We start from the raw sequence: 15,544 nt of genomic DNA, 5'->3' as shown, positions 1-15,544 counted from the left end.
ATTCCAGATCCCAAGGAGCGTGCAAGCAAACAGAAACACACTCCAGCACATCATGATGAGGGTGCTAATGAAGGTACATACAATGTCAATGGAAACGGGAGAGGAGGAGGAAGGAAAGCCTTCCCAAGGTACGTGAAACTTAAGCTGGGCTGGAAGGATACAGAGGACTTTGCAAGGAAGCACTTTTTGCAGGAAAAATGTGGATGTGCTATCCACGAGGACACAATAATACGCTAAACACCTTGACAAGAAAGTAGAAGAACAACCATTCATTTGACAATGTAGATTATGAACCTTAAAGAAAATCAAAGACCTAAAAAATGTTAAAAAATGTACAGAGTTAGTTTCCATGGATCAGAAGTACCAATGTTACTGACATGTCATATCTTCCCAGATTGATCTATAAACCTGACACAAACCCAATCAAAAGCCAAGAAGGGCTTTTTGAGAAAATGGTAAGTTTAATCTAAAATTCACATGGAAAGGCAAATAATGGAGACTAGCCAAATAATTTTCTAAAAACAACAAAGTTGAGGGACTCATTATCTAAGGTCAAGGCTTATATAAGCAACAGTAATTGAGACATTCAATAAACATAGATGGTGGAGCATGATAGAGATAAATAGACCCACACATATATGGTCAATTCAATAGAAGGTACTGGAACAATCAGACATCCATATGGAAAAAAATGAAGCTCAACCCATACCTCTTACTAAAGAGATTAAAAAATTAACTAGACCTAAAACTCTAAAGCTTCTGAAGGAGCAGGAGAAAACCTTTGTGACCTGGTATAGGCAGAGATTTCCTAGATAAGATGATTCACAGGATAAAAGCTGATGAACTGGACTTTACCAAAATTAAAAACATCTGCTCTTTGGAAGACACCATTAAGAAAATGAAATGACAAGGCGTGGACTGGGAGAAAACATTTGCAAAGAAATAAAAATCTGATAAAGAACTTGTATGCAGAACACATAAAGAACTCTCATAGGTAAGAAAACAGACAACTGAATTTAAAAAGATAGAGACTTGAACAGACGTTTCACCAAAGAGATATGGATGAAAATAAGTACATGAAAGGGTCCTCCACATCATTAGTCATTAAGGAACTGCACACTAAAACCACAATAAGAATGCTATTAGACAGCTATTTCTATGGCAAACACACCAACTCTGATAATACAAAGTGCTGGCAAGGATGTGGTATAACTGGAACTATCATAATTAGTGAGAATACAGATGTTCCAGCAACTTTGGAAACAGCTTGGCAGATTCTTATAAAGTTACACATACACTTACCATCAACCCAGCAATCCCCCTTTTTGGTATTTACCCAAAGGAAATGAAAATTTATGATCACATGAAGATTTCTATATAAATGTATTTTTTAAGATTTTATTTTTAAGGAATCTCTACATCCATCACGGGGCTTGAACTCACAACCCCAAGATCAAGAATAGGAAAGAGCCAGCCAGGCGCCCCATATGCAAATATTTATAGCAGCTATTCATAATCATCAAAAAGTAGAAACAATGCACGTCAAGTGGTGAACAGAGAGACAGAATGTTGTACATCTATACAATGGAATACTGTTCTGCACAGAAAGGAGCAAACTACTAACACACACAACTTGGACAGATCTCCAAAGCATTACGTTAAGTGAAAAATGCCTGACTCCACAGGCAACGTACTAACTCGGGAAAAGACAAAAACATAGGGCCGGAAACAAATTGGTATTTGCCAAAGGCTGAGAGTAAAGGGAGGGACCAGCAACAAAGGGATGCTGGGAAACTTTCTGGGGAGGGAAACAATCTCTATCTTCACTGTGGGCGTGGCTGGAAGACTTTAGCCTAAAAGGGTGAATTTTACTCTGCGTAAATTATCCCCCAATAATGTGACTTAACACAAAACAAAACAAAAAAACCTTCAAGAAATATACATCTTTTGACTCAATCTTTTGATTCGACTTCAAGGGACTCTATCTGCAAGCAGTTTTCTGAGGTATGCACAGCAGTATTTTCACCAGTAGTGACACACAGGGAAAGATGTGAACCCCTTATTCGGGAATGGCAAAGTGTACGAGATCTCTCCTCTCTGGCCATTAGAAATTATGCTCATAAAAAGTATGAAGTTATGTGTATACATGTGTAATACTAAGTGGAAAACAAAGTGTACAATACTATAATGGCGTTGTGACTACAAACCACGTGAGAAACGAGTGTGACTTTCTAGGAAAAAGAGAGTAAGAGCAATCGAAACAACATATACCATATTGTGGTTGGGGGTGACATGACAGGCAATATCTTTTTCTTTTTTCCATTGTGCCCCCAACTGTCTTTCAGAACCAAGTACTACTTTCACAAGACTGGGTTTTGAAGGCGGGTCTGTTGTTCAACTGTTTCTGTCTTCTTCTCTTCCACGCCAGCTTCCCCGGGGCGGGGGGGGCTTGCAGGAATCTAAAGGAGGTTGGCAACAAGGACACAGAACAATGTGGAATCTGGGTGCCCCAAGATAGGCATTTTCATTTTGTTGCCACCTGTAATTACCTGCACAGCTTTGACCAAATTATTTAACGCCTCAAAAGCTTTTTTATTGTGAGCAAAAACAGGAATAATAATGCTTAACATTTATTGATCACCTCCCCTAGTCCACTTGATCTTCACTGCAACCCTTGTAATGCAGGAAATACACCGCCATCATGTAGAGGGGGAAACTGGTGTTCAGAGACATTACGTAACTAGCCCAAGGTCACTGAACGAGTAAGGACCAGGGAAGCCAGATTCAGGTGATCCGTTTCTTACTCATAAAGCTCATTCAGCTAATCATATAGGGAGAGAGGATGGTATAGAGGGTGTGTGTGTGTGTGTGTGTGTGTGTGTGTGTGTGTGTGTGTCAGAGAGAGAGATCATTAAAATAACTTAGTAGTCTCTCAACTAATGACTGCGGGGTCCAAGAGAAATGTTTGTTAAATTGAAAGGTTGCATCTGAAACAGAAATAGCTCTACAAACAAAGAATGGCACAGCATAATAATAATAATTCTGCTTTCTCTGAACTGGACTCTTGTTATGTAAGTGACATTAACAAACTCGGCCGAGAGGCTGGGCTGCAGAGAATGAGTCAGGACATGCTTATTCATTCACCCGGGCTTTTGGGCTCAGATTTTATAAGCAGGGACTCCACAGAGAGTTTACATTAGAAATAATTTTCCTACTGTCCGCCTGGACTATTTTGAAGGCTTAAGTTCTGTACGCCATGTTTGGGGCAGAAAGCAATAGTGGGAAAGCAGATTTTTTTTTAAAGAAAGAACAGCTACAAGATGGAGTATGGTGTGGGAGCCAGAGTACATGAGCTTTTGAACAAAGGCTGGGTTCAAATCCGTTTTGCTCTGAGACACCTCTCTCAGCCCTGGATTCTTCATCAGTAAAATGGAGGAAATCTTATTTTGCAGGGTTGACGCTAGGTGTGGATATAATGTATTAAAAAGCCCTTAGCACATAAAAGAGGGGCTACAAAGAGGGTCTGTGATTATTACTCTAAGACTGGTACTGATTTCTACATTTCTTCTTCAGCCTTCCACTGCTTGACATGGGAGGCTCTGCCGTCGTCACAGGAGCCATGAAGTACTGCACGGTGAAAAGTCGAAAAAGGCCTTGAATTAAAACCGCCATGAGACTCTACCGCACACCTACCAGAACGGCGGGAACGGAAAAGGCCGACCACATCCAGGGCTGATGCAGGTGCGGATTACCCGCGGCCGCCAGCCATGTAAAATGGTCCGTGTACTTGGAGAACAGCCTGGCAGTTTCTTAAAAAGTTAAACACCCATCAGATGACCCCGCAAATCCACTCCCAGCCACAGAAATAAAAGAAATAAAGGCTAACATCCATACAAACCCCTGAACACAAACACTTACGGCAGCTCTATTTGTAACAGGCCAAAACGACCAGCTATCCAAAACAACCCAAATGTCCACCCACAGGTAGACGGGGAACGAGCTGTGCTCCATCCATGCAACGGACTCCACTCAGGAGCAAAAGGAAAGGACGGAGACACTCCGCAGCACAGGTAGGCCTCAACACCGCTGTGCTCACTGAAATAAACCAGGCCAAAAAAGGTATATACACGATTTTAGCAAATGCAAACTCACGTATAGTGACAGCAAGTTGATGAGGGGCTGCCTGGGGTGAAGAGAAGCAGACACAGGAGGGAGAAACGACAAAGGAGCACAAACTCTCCCTGGGGAGAGAAGGATATGGTATCTTGATCGTGGTGTGTGTGTGTGTGTGTGTGTGTGTGTATCACAGGTGCTGTGTAAACATGTCGAAATTTCTCAAATTGTACACTTTCGATATGTGTAGATTATTATACATCAGTTATACCTCAATAAAGCTGTTTCATTTAAAGAAGACTTGGTTTGTTCATAAAGTCTCTTAAATACAAGAAATGGCACGAAGAGACGAATGTCAGTAATGTGCGGGGGAATACCGCTCGGACACTGATTCGGTGGCAGCATTCCATAGCAGTGAGGGGCTCCTCTGGCCCGTCCCAGGTCAGCCCCGCACCTGCCTCAACCTGTCTTTTGGACCTGGGGCAAGTTACTCAATCCTTCCCCACCCGCTTCTCTTCTATAAAAGGGCGATAATAGGATACTGATAAAATGGGGCAGTTGAGAGGATGACACAGAGGGAGGGGCACCCAGCTCCGTACCTGTATGTAGTAAACAGGTAAACACTGACAAGGACTGTCATCAGTATTTCCATGGAGTCACGAATCTGTGACCTAAATCTGTAATTCAGAAGCACACAATCTTATCTTCACACTGTAGGGTCATGGGTGATGTTTATTCTCCTTTCCGTTTCCCTGCATTTTCTACACTTTTAGATTGAATATATTCTCTTTTTAGAAAAAAAAAAATAAGCGAGAAAAAAAGCACACCCTAGATCTATTTATTTAGCTACATTTTTCTCCATGTCTCAGAGTAAAAACAAAATATTTAAAAGCCAGTTTCATTAAATGCCATAGAGGTCAGCCGCAAGATGAAAATGTCAGGGGCTGGGCAGGACAGAAACGTACCCGACTCAGAAGCAAGAAATCCAACATCCAGCCAAGGTTGCGATTCACTTAACTTCTCTCTGTTCGTGGCTCAGATCTGCATCAAATTCACCCCAAGGTCTATTTCAGCCTGCAAACCCCCATTCCTACACTCGCTCAGAAGGTGACCTCGCCTTTTTCATCAGAGAGAGAGACAGTTAATGGGACTTGCTGCCCCGTCTACTCCCAGTGGCCGCAGGGTCTGGTCCCACAGCCCAAGGATGCCTTTCAGTCCCAGGGACATCCTCCTGGCCTCTCTGATCTCTCTGTCCCCAAAGAAGGATGCTCTTCCCGCAGGAATCACAGCCCCTGCATCCTGCCTTCTTTGGAGAATTTGTTCCATCGGTCACTCTCTCTTCTGGTTCCTTTCCATGTGCCAAAAACACACTCATGACCCACTCTGCATAACTCTTCTTGTGACCCAGCTATGCTGCCAATCTCACTTGTGTCTGTCTCTAAGACTGGCAGATCTATGGCCTCTATTCTTCTCAATTCCTTAGCATCAGACATCTCCACGTGACCCCCAGACAGTTCTCAGATCCCGTCTCCCTCCCTCATGCGCACATGGTCTCTGCCCTGGCTGCACTCAGGGTCCTCTACGGAGCTTCATCAATACTAACGCCCAGGGCTCCTGATCTAACTGGGCTGATCTGCTGCTCAGCCGCCAGTGTTTCTAAAGCTCGGGGATGAGCCTCATGTGCAGCCAAAGATAAGAACCAATCCCATGGCTACTGTAGGCCACGCTCTCAGGGCCTCTGTGCCAACCCGAACTCCTTTGAGTACCCCTGCATGTCCGGCACACTGCACCATCCTACCCCTGCCCCTCTGGCTGCCCTCCCAGCAGGTGGATGAGGTCAAAGAGAACACTCCCCACCCCCCACCCCCATTTGTGGAGATTTACTTGGGTGACTGGCAATCCTACCAGGCACTTGACCTCTCTCCTAAGCTTTCCTCCCAGGTCTGCACCAAAATCCAAAAGTGTCTGCCATCACCTGGAATTGAGCTCATCTGAAGATGCAGCACCATCTTTATACCCAGATCAACTGCCCTTCCAGGCTTCCTCTTTTTTTTTTTTTTTTAAAGATTTTATTTATTTATTTGACAGAGAGACAGCCAGCGAGAGAGGGAACACAAGCAGGGGGAGTGGGAGAGGAAGAAGCAGGCTCCCAGCAGAGGAGCCTGATGTGGGGCTTGATCCCAGAACGCTGGGATCATGCCCTGAGCCAAAGGCGGACGCTTAAGGACTGAGCCACCCAGGCGCCCCCAGGCTTCCTCATTTCTGACAATGGGACTATCACGTGCCTTCTCTAGAAACCTTGGAATTATCTTTTTCATCTTCTTTGGTCCCCCAACAACACTGGCCAGTCCCAAACTCTCCACTCTCTCATTCCTGTGTTGATACAGAACACCCGGGCAATGCTATGCACAATTTCCCAAGTCTTCCTTCACTTCCTAAACACTCCAGGTGAGCAGGCACAGCCCGAGGCTCACCTTCCTCCTGGCCACCTACCTGCACTCTGCCGGGCCATGTTACCATGACCCAGTGTATTCCAGCTGTTCCAGGCAGGCAACCTACATGGGTTAGGTAGCCACACTACATGGAAAGCAGCCACCCATGGACTATGGATGTGAGTCAGGAGTAGTGAGTGGCTGGGGGGACTGTCACCAAGCCCCGAATCTCTGATTCCATCCAGGTCCCTGGAGGCAAACCCACTATCTAGTTCTGTGGGGACCAACCAGTCGAACCGGGGCTGGGGCCAGAGAGGACTTTCCCAGGGTGGAAAACTCAGTAAGGAATTTGTCCTCAGCAGCAACGATCTGCAGGTGCAGGAAGAGAGAAAGGGGTGCAGGGCCCAAGCCCCAGAAGGGCAAGAGCACTGGAGGCAGCCCAGGCTCGGCACTCAGTGAAGGACAAGCAGATGGACACACACACGGTCAGAACTGTGCCCCACAACCCACCCTGGCGGGGTTAGAAGTCTTCCGTCACATCGTTCACAATTCCAGCGGCTATCTATGCTTTCTAACGTCACAAGCATCCCAGTTTAAACACCCCAATACGGGAAGCATCAAGGGCTATGGACTGGCTTGTTGCCTGCATCAGACTGTGGGAGCGGGAGCGGGGAGGGGTCAGGCAGACAGCGGGGGTGCTTACTGGGAGGACCCACGCAGCCAGGCCTGAGAGTCAGTCTGGGGGACCTGGGGTTCTGCGAGGTGGTGAAGAGGAGGCAGTAGTCCACAAAACGGGGAAGCAGGAACAGAGATGGTAGATCAGGCCTCCCTGACTTTGAGAAAATAAACAAAAACTGGCTCCCCCCAAGAGTGAAGACAAACTTGCTGCTCTGTTTACTTCTAACATCTGGCCCAGGACAGCGCAGGGACCGGGCAGCAGAGGATGTGGTTTCCCTGTCACAATCAGGGGCTGCAAAGTCTGACAAAGGAGGAACGTCACTCAACAGAGCAAGAATAAGCTGCCAGGGGCACCTGGGTGGCACAGTCCGATGTCTGGTTTCGGCTCAGGTCACGATCTCAGGGTTGTGAGATGGAGCCCGGTGTCAGGCTCTGAGCTCTGCTCCATGTGGAGTCGGCTTGGGACGCTCTTTCCCTCTTGCCTGCCCCTCCCACCTCTCTCTCTTTCTCTCTCTCAAATAAATAAATCTTTAAAGAAAGAAAAAGAATAGGCTTCCATCTCCCCTGCCAACCTCCAGTCTGCCCTTGGGTCCCCCCTGAACAGCTCCCCCACCGTACCCAGACTTTTACCCCACGGTAAGGTGGCTCCAGGGAAAAGCCGTTGGAAGCAGGGAAAGCTTTTCTAGGCACCAGGTCAAAGGAAGCTGTGCTTGGCACACGAATGAGTGTGCACAGTGGAGCTCATGGTCATGGCAGCCAAATACAAATGCAGCCTAGAGGGTGGACTGCTGGGAGTGACAGAGACAGGCTACTCCAAAACAAATGCACTAGGGGTTACTGGGCCCAGAAACTGACTCGGAGGAAATATGCAGCACCTGAAGTTTGGAAGGAACCCCAGGGGCGGTCCTGTCCTCGCTCCCGCCCAGTGCGGGGAGCTTTCCTCTGATGTCCCACCATGTGTGCAAGGGGCCCCACACATATTCACCGCCCCATCTGGCAGCCTACTTCAGTGCTGAGCAGAGATCTTTGTTAGAAAATTCTTCCTTACCTTGAACAGGAACTGCTTCCCTGCAGCTATCCTAGCACACTCCCCACCCCCCTGGAACAGCCAGAGGAGTCTACTCCCTCTGCTGTGATGATGTCTGAGGTTAGGTGTGCTTTTTCCCTGGTGTCTCTCCTCCTGGTTGACCTTTAACCGACCCCTTCCTGAGATGTGGTTTCCAAGCCCAGCACCATCCACTTACTCACCGGCCTCTGTTCTCTCACTGTCAAAGTGCGTCTTTTTTTTTTTTTTTAAAGATTTTATTTATTTATTTGACAGAGACATCGAGAGAGGGAACACAAGCAGGGAGAGTGGGAGAGGGAGAATCAGACTTCCCGCTGAGCAGGGAGCCCAACGCGGGACTCGATCCCAGGACCCTGGGATCATGACTGAGCTGAAGGCAGATGCTTAACAACTGAGCCACCCAGGCGCCCCTGTCCACGTGCGTCTTAAACACAGCGCCCCCTCCTCCCTGCGCCCCACCCCTCACCCCAGGCATATGCAATTCAGGGGATGTGGTTTGACCTCACAGAGGAAAACAGGGCCGGGACTGGGCTCTTGCATGTGGCAGCCAAATCTTCTGACGGCCTCACATTAAGCCTGTCAGTCCCCAGATCCATTTCATAGTGACTTGCTTACACAGGGACCACAGCAGAGCATGGCCAGCGAGAAGGGTAGCTTCAAGAATGTCCCTACGGGACAGTGCCGGGGAGGGCCTGAAACGCTGGTTCCCGGGAACCTGAGAAAAGCTGATGTCCCGCTCGGCTGTCTTGGGACACGGGGATGGAAGCTTGGCCGAATGTGGGCTGGCCTGCTTGTTCGGAGGACACACAGCGCTCTCCAGTACACGGTGCTCACAGCCTGGGATCAATATGCCGTCCCAGGGGCATTTTCAGTGAGATGGAAACACTAGCTTTAAATGACTGGGTTTTCGGACCTCAAGGTCAACCTAATTAAAGTGAATGCTCAGGCAGCATGAAAGTATTGATACAGCCCGTGGGTCTCCGTCTCCAGCCGCCCACTCCCTCATTGCTGGAAAAGAGCCACCATCTGAAAAAGCGTCTCGCCACAGCACTGTGAGCAGAAGCGCTGAATTATGAGTGAGAAGGCAGATAGCAGAGTTCCCATTTTACAGAGAGTGAAGCCAAGGTCAAAGATTAGTATGCTCACTCAAAGAGCTGGGCTCCATCAGCGCTCTGACCGTGGGACAGCACTAGAAGTCTCCCTGGAAAGTCCTTAGGGCTGACCGAGCCACGTCATAACCGTTTCCTAATAAACAAGAAACTCTTCGCTCCAGAGAAACAGCACGTGCAACCGTGTTCCCCTGGGACCGTTTCTGTCCTCCTCTGTGGGAAATTGTCGTGTTTCCTTAGATGAGGATTTGCTGTCTTTGGAAGCACAGGCCTCCCACCCCTTTGCTCCTGTGGGACCACAGCAGTCAGCAGGCACTCTAACGTCAAGATGAAGGACTCCGGCCTTGGAGCCAGGTGAGTGGGTACAGTCCCATCTCTGGCTCTGTCATTTCTAGCTGTAAGACCCTTGAGAAATGTTCCACCTTCCAAGGCTTGCTTCTTCATCAAAAGGGGACAGCAAAACCACATTCAAAGGGTGAAGTAAAATAAGCCCGCTGAAGTACTTGGCATGAAGCTTGGCTCTCACAAAGCACGGAACCAATGGTAATCAATAACATCATCAGCAGGGGAGACCAAGAGGCAGAGAGAACAAGGGGACACCCTGAAGGAGAAGAATGCTGCGATTCCGTCAGTAGGTCCTAGGGGCCGGCTCCGTGCACACTGCTGTGTGCTGCACTGGTCCTGCAGAGTGTGGGACGAGCACCTGTCTTCCAGCCGGGGTGATGCTCACGGGACAGGTGCTGTGGCTCATGCATCGGGGCATTCTCACAGCACCTAACACGGCGTCCTGCACACGGTAAGTCCTCCACAAGTTTTCAGAATAATAAAACACTGCACACTACCCTTTCGGGCAAGCACTGGGAGAGAGAACAAGTTTGGGGGAGGAAATGAGGATAGAAAGGAGGCTGACCTGACCAGCCAGCAGGCAGACCCCACAGCGGATCTGAGCTTGGGGACCACCAAGTCTGAATTCGAACACATCAGGAAAATGGAGGTTAGTTCTGTGATTGGCTTCCCCAGTCACGCTGATATTCAAGTCTATTTCTGTCACTTGATGACAATAATCATGTTCCCATTAGTTGTTTTTCCTGCTTCCATCCATACTTTGCAATGAACATTTTTTTTTAAATCTGTTCTGTGGTTAAATCTAAGGAGGGCAACAGTGTAGTATTTCTTTCCTTGGGGAAAAGAAATCTTGGCCTGTGAGTCAGAATTTAGACATTCCATTCGAGCCCAAGCCCAACAAAATGCAACAGATCTTGTCTGATGTGGAAAGTCCAATTCAAATGGAAGACGAGAAACATTTGGAATGTATGAGGCTGAACCACATGAAGTTGCTATTTTTTTAGCAGAAACTATTAGTAGTCAAGTATCAAATATTATTGATCGTCAAATATCAGTAACTTCATATGGTTCCCGCTCATGTTTACAAATAGGTGGTTTATTACTTTCTGGTAGATCTGCAAGCTCAAATCAAACTCCCGAGGATAGGGGCTTTTTCCCATCTTTCTTTAGTTCTTCCCACCACACCCGCCACTGAACACTCACTACATGCTCAATAAATACTTCCTGAGATGGAAAGTATTGCCAGCTAACGATACTTCTGGTTCTCTTTAACAGATGCTTATGAAGCACTGTAAATGCCATGGAGGCAGCCTGGTCCGACAGGAGGGTGGAGGGGCTTGCGGCCAGGTGGACCTGCAGGTTCCTGAGCTTAGAAGCATAAAGGAATCTGTGAGAACAAAGCATCTGTTTGCTCGCCAAATGTTTAAGGAGGGCCTTTTGTGTGCAAGGCAATGTGCTGGGTGCTACGGAAATGCAGTGGTGAGAAAAGAGATGGGGGTCCCGGCCTTCAGAAGGCTTACTATCTCAAAGGGGAGGCAGACGGTCACTCAAGGAGTGGCCCCAATACACATAAAATGGTAACTAAAGTAGATGTGACCAAGGGCCTGGCACTCTGACCTCATGAGGACGCTCCATCAGGCTTCCTGGACACACAGACAAGTGGAGGTCTGAAACATACGCAGGCAGAGACTAGACATTCAAAGGAAAGTGGTTTGGAGGTAAGAAGAGTGGGATGAAGAGGTGAAGCAAAGACTTTTAGGGCAGTGAAGCAGTTCTGTATGGTACAACAATGGTGGATACAGGTCATTGTACAATTGTCCAAACCCATAGAACGTATAACACCAAGAGTGATCCCAGAGGTCAACTATGGACCTCAGTTGACAACGATGGGTCAAGGCTGGTTCACAGATTGTAACAAATATACTACTCTGTCTGATGGGGGATTTTGATGGGGGGGTGGCTAGAACAGGAAGGGGGGCAGGAGGAACAGGAGGTATATGGAAGCTCTGCATTTTCTTCTCTACTTTGCTGTGAACTTAAATCTGGTCTTAAATAAAATAAAGTTTATTAGTAAAAAAAGTGAAAGAAAGAAAGAAAAGCAGGAACACAGGAGAGGAGTATTGAAAACAGAGGAAACAGCAATGTGCAAAGGGCCCTACATGAATCACAGTAAACAGAGTCAAGGTCACTGTCGAGGTCACTGTGGCTGGAATGCAGAGGCCAAGGGTAGAGGTTTAGGGAGAGAGCAGGCCAGGAGAGCCCAAGAATCAAACCTTGTCTCTTTTCCTCTTTGCCAATGGACATTAAAGGCACCAAGAAGCCCACAACTTGAAATGAAAAGTGACATCCTAACCAGGTATGGAAATACAACCTCAGTCGTGGAGTGGGTCTCCTACCCTCCCCAGGATGATTCTCCCCTGCCATCAGTAGCCGAGTGAGCCCGGGGTGAGAACACCCTCCAAACAAGCACTACGGGCTTCTGCTAGAAGACCGAAAGAGACAAAAGCTCTCATCTCGCCCTGGTGACAGTTCTGAGTTGGAGCTCAGTCCGTTCCCACCCCCTGTGTCAACAAGCAGCTGTTGGCAGGGCAGCCCATACCCAAAGCACGGTTCACCGGCACCGGGCAGAAGGAGGAAACATCGCCTCAGGGACCGAAACAGTCACGTGATTCAAAAATACACAGGAGACCACAAGGATCTGCAAAATAGAAAGCCAAGGAGAATCTTCACCACCTCCGGCAAAAAAGCTGCACAGGCTTGGGCAGACGCCTGCCCACCCGCACACGGGGCCCCTAATGCTTCCCTGGGCCACGGCGAAGTTCCAGATTTTTCGTGGTGTTTCCCTGAGACACTGACCCAGAGGAAGAGCATGCACGCTGGGGTTGGAACAAGGCCCCCAAACTGTGGAACAATCTGCTAGCAGAAGCAGCTCACGCATGCTGACGGATAACCCAGACCGTGAGAAAATGGAACAGGATAGGGAGTTCCTTCAGGTGACATGAAGTGTCCGGGATGGCTACCTTCTTCGAAGAAGTCCATACATCTCTCAATCTTGTGCTTGGAAAAACCACACAAGTCTGAGGTTTAAAAGAAATCAGGCAAACAAGTTTAAAAAAAACAAAACCCCCAAAACCTCAATCAACTCCAGGGGAGGCTGGGAGAGAGGAGGGCTGAGTGGACTGACTCCAGGCATGGGGAACTCCCGCCCTCTACGGGTATCTGTCCCAGCCAGTCCCAGCCCAAGGCTCAAGACTGAACACGGAGGACACAAAAGCAAAACCGAGAGCTCTGAGCAAAGGGGGAGGGGCCGCAATGAGTCCTTCATGAAAAGTAGCACCAACCGGCACCTCCAGTCCCAACTCCCTGCATTTTCCTGATGAGCGCTCTGAGGCCCAGAGCAGTCGGCTGGCCTCCACGGAGCCAGTTAGCAGCAGAAGAGGCTGAGCCTGAACAGGACAGCATGACTCAAAGCAAGGTCCTCCCTGCTCCGCACGGCACTGTCACTATCTCCCTAAGCACCAGGCACCAGCTAACAGTCAGGGCATGGGCTTTAGAATCAACCAGATCTGGTTCAAAGTCTGGCTCTACCCCTTACTAACAGTAAGTTTCACGAATCCACTACTCTGTTCCCTTCTCGGTAGGTGGGGACAGCCACCACCACCAATACCCTGAGGGACCCGCTGCTGTGAGCGTCAGAGAGAATGTATGCAAAACGCCTGGAGCATGGATGAGGGCTGAGCAAGGGCAGCAAGGATTTTGTTTCTAGAGGTCCCCAGAATTCGCATTCCTGCAGAAAGCCTTGCCACAGTGAAGCTGTCCCCATCCCCATCCCCCCAGCAATTCTGGGGCTGTGGTCTCCGTTTTAGATTAGAATGTTCTCACCAGCAAAGGCATAAAGGGACCCAGCCCATGCCACAGACCTTTTACTCAGCATGTAAACTTACTTTGTTTGTTTTGAGACTGACTCATCCACCTATTTCTGGGAGGACATACAATGCTTTAAAAATTTAACACACAGTACAAAATTAGAGAATCAATATTCAAACAAAGTCTGTGGAGGATAAACGCTGGGGGGCTAGAAGCTGAAGCCAAAAGGGGAATGTGCTGGGTTGCACGCATCTTACTTTCTGCCTGATTGGAGAAAGCAGCCCCTAGAATCCCATGCGGCCAAGCTCAAATTTGCAGGTCACTTCTTTAACCACGAACAACCACAAAGTGGTGACTGGCAACTTGGAATGCAGCGCTCCTGGACCGCCCCTCCCTTGTCTCCCCAGGCCAAGGGCAGGCCCAGCTCAGGGAGAACAGGAAAGCAGCCCTAATTCCAGTCTGAACCACTCATCACACTTCCATCTACATAATTTCAGATTAAACAACGTAGAGTCAACTTCTAGAAAGTCCTGGGAGAACAATAAAAGTGGTAATAGGGAAATTATTATTCTGACCAAGAAAGGTTTGAGCACAGATTTCTAAGTAAAGATAAGAAATTAAGGGCAGTAGCATTATTCCCTTATTCAAACTAGCCAGATAGAAGCCACTGGAAAAAAATGCCTGCATTGATGACAGAGGTGTGCCTTAACTGTGGATGCCTTTTAAATGGCCTGTCACAGTAATGTGACCTGCTGGGGGAAAAGACTTGTACGTGCAGCATCAGGGTCCTTATCCTATATGGAATCCTAAACAGAAACGGTTTCCTTCTTTTTGGAAAGAAAAGCTTTCCAAGAAATATAAAGTGGGCCACAGAGGTGGGATTTAAGGTCAGGCATGAGAACATTCCATAGCCCTAAATCCCAGAAGTTGATAACAGTATATCCCAGGAAAAGCAGGGCGAGAATGAAACCAGAACAAAGAGCCCCCTGTGAGCCGCTTAAGCCTGCTATCAGCTCATCCCCAAGGGCTCAGGGTCGTTCTCTGCTGGGGGTGGGGGTGGGGGTATTGATGGCAGCACAGCGAGCTCCAGCCCTCAAGACCCTGCTCTCCAGGCACAGCTCAGGGGCCTGCAGCTTCTGTCAAGCTCAGTTTGCAGGATTAAGTGGAAGGGCCTTTAATCTGCGCCAATCAGGAGGCAGCAGAGGGAGGCCTGGGTGGTGCAGTCGTTAAGCCGTTAAGCGTTTGCCTTTGGCTCAGGTCGTGATCCCAGCGTTCTTGGATTGAGCCCCACATCAGGTTCCTCCGCTGGGAGTCTGCTTCTTGCTCTCCCACTCTCCCTGCTTGTGTTCCCTCTCTCACTGGCTGTCTCTCTCTCTCTGTGTCAAATAAATAAATAAAATCTTAAAAAAAAAAAAAAAAAGGAGGCAGCAGAAAACTCAGTAAACTAAGTCAGAAATGCTTAGCTCTTAAAAAAAAAAACCTCAAAATCTAATCATCTTTAAAAATCTAATATTGAAACAAATGATATCTGGGATTCCCTTCAAATAATGAGAGAGAATGGTGAGGAACACAAATGAAACAAGATTGGCGAGCAGTCGGCCACTATCAAAGACGGACAACAGGTACATGGATTTAATTCTGCTGTTCTCTCTACTTTTGTATGTTTGAGATGTTTCATTCTAAGTAAAAAAAAAAAAATCAAACAAAAGCAATGTGAAAATGTAAATATAAAATTAAAATCCAGCCAAGAAAACAAAAAACCACAGAGTCCTATAACCAGAGACAACTACTGTTAACGCTTCGTTCTATTTGCTTCCAATCTTTTCTACATTCTTCTTTCTTTTGTTTGCAAAATAACATCGTATGTCTATACTGTTTGTCACTTGCTCTCCACTCCTCTATTTATCTTGAGAATTATTCAAGTCCTTAAATGT

At 47.5% G+C, this 15,544-nt stretch overlaps 1 protein-coding gene and 1 long non-coding RNA gene across 4 annotated transcripts in view; one reads left to right on the top strand and one right to left on the bottom strand.

The window, feature by feature from the left end:
* Window positions 1–15,544, bottom strand: part of ITGB5 (integrin subunit beta 5) — a 118,861-nt gene that overhangs the window by 55,801 nt on the left and 47,516 nt on the right. The gene's annotated exons all lie outside the window — the stretch shown is intronic.
* LOC130542591 (uncharacterized) lies at window positions 9,530–15,132 on the top strand. The gene is made up of 2 exons (XR_008957248.1): window positions 9,530–10,194; window positions 12,053–15,132. It is a non-coding gene; the product is annotated as an uncharacterized LOC130542591 (long non-coding RNA).

The sequence above is a fragment of the Ursus arctos genome, unplaced genomic scaffold, assembly GCF_023065955.2.
Source record: "Ursus arctos isolate Adak ecotype North America unplaced genomic scaffold, UrsArc2.0 scaffold_4, whole genome shotgun sequence".
Lineage (NCBI taxonomy): Eukaryota > Metazoa > Chordata > Mammalia > Carnivora > Ursidae > Ursus > Ursus arctos.
This window is presented reverse-complemented; position numbering and strand designations above follow the sequence as displayed.